This window comes from Schistocerca piceifrons, chromosome 1, assembly GCF_021461385.2.
Source record: "Schistocerca piceifrons isolate TAMUIC-IGC-003096 chromosome 1, iqSchPice1.1, whole genome shotgun sequence".
Classification (NCBI taxonomy): Eukaryota; Metazoa; Arthropoda; class Insecta; order Orthoptera; family Acrididae; genus Schistocerca; species Schistocerca piceifrons.
Genome location: NC_060138.1, coordinates 323,995,663 through 323,999,620, shown reverse-complemented (window position 1 = coordinate 323,999,620; position 3,958 = coordinate 323,995,663).

Here is a 3,958-nt window from a genome sequence, read left to right as displayed (position 1 = left end):
TTCCACGCTGTCCCTAACACATTTAATGGGTATACAAGGGCGGTGGCCGTTACTACTTCCGTCCAAAAACCCCGTTCGCCTGTTCTACGATCTTAAATTACCCGGCATCTGAGGTGTAAGGTGCAAAGGTGCGAAGTTGTCGCAGGCAGCTGCCGCAGTTCCACAGCACTGAACTCTCCGCGACCCCTGTAAATCGCTTTACAGACTATCTTTTACGAAAATCATTTTAAAAAATCTGATATTCACTTATGGCACAAGTTTCTGTAGAGTTTCTACGGCTGTCGAAAAATTACTCTTGATTTTTCTTAGCTAGAGGTTTTTTTTTAGGGTGGAAACGAAACCTTGATGTGGCCACTTTGCGTCCATTTGTCAATCTGTCCGACTGTTAAGATCCCATTTTCTCAGATACAGGTATAGGTATCTAGATAAAATTTATGTCAGGTACTAAGGTCTACGTTCCCTTGGCGTTGTGAATATATCTAACCGTTTAGGTGATTGCGATCAAAAGATACGGCTATATATAGATTCTCACAGACTCCAATCAAAATCTGTAGATGAACTATCTACATAAACATCGTGCGTGGTGGATTAGCGGTAAAGCGTATGCCTGGCAGCCTAGAGCTCTTGGGATCGAATGTCGACCGGACCGCGTATTTTTCAGTGTTCTTTTCAACCTAGGCTTCAATTTTCGCCAATGTAAGGAGTCGCCAAAGTCAACACGCGGTTACGATTCCACGCTAAATTACAGGTACTCTTTTCCCGGTTGGATAACTGGTAAGTCGCGCGCACCAGGCCGTTGGGTCAGACGAAATTATTGTCTGTATACATAATCAAGTTTTTACGGAACCGTCAGGGTACGAGCCGTACTCGCACTTGTAAGGTTTTCGTTTGACAAGTGTACCTTACCCCACGCCCTATTTCAAAAATTATAGCACTCACAGAAATACACTGAAGGAAAAAAATGACGATACCAAAAAACAATTAATGCAGAATAATTAAATTTCGGGAATATATTTTCTTACGTAACATATTTAACGTTGCAAGATCACAGGTCAATGTAAACGCGAGATAAGTCATAGCAAATGTAAAATGCTGGTACATTAACAACATAACCGGTATAACTACCAGTATGTGAATGGGAGCATGAAAACGTGCATGCATAGCGCCGTACAGGTGCCAGATGTCAGTTGGTGGGGTGGAGCTGCATGCCTATTGCTCTTGGTCTGTCAGTACAGAGCGGATGACACTGGAGCTGTTGTCCGATGCTGTTCCATATGTGCTCCATTGGAGACAGACATAGTCATCCAGCACGCCAAGGCAGCATGTCGAAACTCGGTAGAGCATGTTAAGTTACAATAACGGTATGTGGGCGGGTGTTATTCTGCTGGAAAACGTCCCTTAAACTCTGTTCATGAATGGCAACACAAAAGGTCGAATCACCAGACGTACGTAAAAGTTTGCAGTCAGAGTGTGTGAGATAACCACGAAAGTGCTCCTGCTGTCATACAAAATCGCAACTCCAGGTGTAGGTCCTGTGTGTTTGGCATGCAGACATTTTGGTTGCTGTCCGTCTGCTGGTATCCTCCTAACGAACACACGGCCATCATTGGCACTGAGGCAGAACTACTGTCATCAGGAAACACAAGAGATCTTCTTCCTGACCTCGAATGAACTCTTGCTTGATACCAAAGACGTCGCAAATGGCGGTGGTTTGGGGGCAGCGGACTGCATGCTCGGAACTGTCCTTGAAGAAAGCGATTTGTATCAGTTCGCTGTGTCACTGTGGTGCCAACTGCCGCTCAAATTGGTGCTGCAAATCGTGCACGATGCGCCAAATCAATATGCAGATCAGGACGGTCTTCCTTCTCGGCACTGCCACGTGGCCGTTCGAAGCCCCGTCTTCTTGAGACCGTTGATTCTCATGGCAGCCGCCGCCAGTAATCATGTGCAATGGCTACATTCCTGACAAGTCTTTCCGCGACATCGCAGAAGGAATATCGAGCATGTAGTAGCCCTATAACACGACCTCGTTCATACTCAATGACGTGTTGATAATACCGCCTTAAAGATATTCTTGACTAACATTAACTAACAAAGTCCAATCTCAAAGCCCGCATCTCGTGGTCGTGCGGTAGCGTTCTCGCTTCCCACGCCCGGGTTCCCGGGTTCGATTCCCGGCGGGGTCAGGGATTTTCTCTGCCTCGTGATGGCTGGGTGTTGTGTGCTGTCCTTAGGTTAGTTAGGTTTAAGTAGTTCTAAGTTCTAGGGGACTGATGACCATAGATGTTAAGTCCCATAGTGCTCAGAGCCATTTGAACCATTTTTTGAACCAATCTCAAAGGTAACTACCGCTCACGACCGTTACAGCGTGTATTGAAAACAAACCCAATTTTGCCTCCTCATAGTGGCTCTAATAGCGCCACTCTTATGCCATTGGCACGAAATTTGAATAGACATGATCCTTCAGATGTAGTAACGCAGACTTTTGTTTATGTCCCACAACTAATCCTTGGCTCTGCGATTTCTTTCCTATCAGTGTGAAACATCGCCTTAGAAAAATTTATGAATTACTGTGGTGATAAACCTCCACGTTATTTGATTTTCAAACAGCTGAGCAAAACTGAACGTACTCAGACATTTCTCTGCTTACTTATTCTGATCAACCCTAAACTGGCACACAATATTTTTTAGCGCAACGCAGTCTGATTTTCAATAATCCCTACAAAAGAATGGCCCTGACTATCAATAACCTATACCTTTCATGAATCACTTACCTCACAAAAATCTTCGTTACTCGAACTACTGCAATACAGCGAGCGCCAATACTGCCAGCTAAGTGAAAGATTCTAGCTACTGAAGGCATAGTTAGCAAATGAAAGATGTTGATGGAGAACCAACAATGTATTTACCTTAATAGTGTTCAAAAGTCATATATATATATATATATATATATATATATATATATATATATATATATATATATATATATCAGTTCATGACACACAGTCTTATAAATTTCCTTTTTCTGACGGACACACGTCCAGATCGTCCGCTCTCAAAACTCCGCCATCTCTCTCCCCACATCCACCACTGCTGGCGGCTCACCTCCAACTGCGCAACGCTACGCGCTGTTCACATCCAACTTCTCAACACTACAAAAATGCCAACCAGCCACAGACTGCACACATCACAGTCAGTGATTTTCATACAGAGCGCTACGTGACGTTACCAACATAAAACCTAAACCGCCTACTTACAAGTGTACTTTTTATTCTTGATTGCAAAAATACCATATTTGGCAATGTGTCTTTTCAAAGTAGTGGATCGCATTGCATTTAATATGTATGAACGTCTACGATGGTGCTTTTGTGCAATTTTGTCAATATAACAAGTATTAAGTGCAAAGTCTGTATCTCATAGATCGCTGCAGTGTCTCTTTTTTGCCCCTCTTTCATCTATTTTTATTGTAGATTGTGAGGGACGCGAAACCAAACGTTCCACGAATATCCTTCTGCAACGGCTCCCTGAGAAGCGGCAAGCACAATGCATTACGCACGGGAATTGGCAGCTCAGTGGTGGCCGACAAGGCGCTTGAGATCCCACACAGGTGAGTTGGTGGCGAGAGCAGGCCAGCCCGTCAGTGGCAGAATGCCAGCTATCGGACTATAGAAGCCCGCCTTCAGTCAACCGAAGTCTACGTCGCTGAGACGATAAATTCTAAATCGTGTATTTGAAAACCCCACCACAGCGCCTGACGTTATGATGTAAGAGCTTTTACCTAAGTGACATACACGTTACAGGTAGTTGAACCTATCGCCCCACGTTGTCCTACCTCGGTGCTCCTCAAGACACGTGACGCTACTAACGAGCTTCCATTGGCTGGCAGATAAGAGTGACAGTATCGGCGCACGCAATATAAGCGGGCGGCGACCGCAGATCCGTCAGTGCGAACTCCACG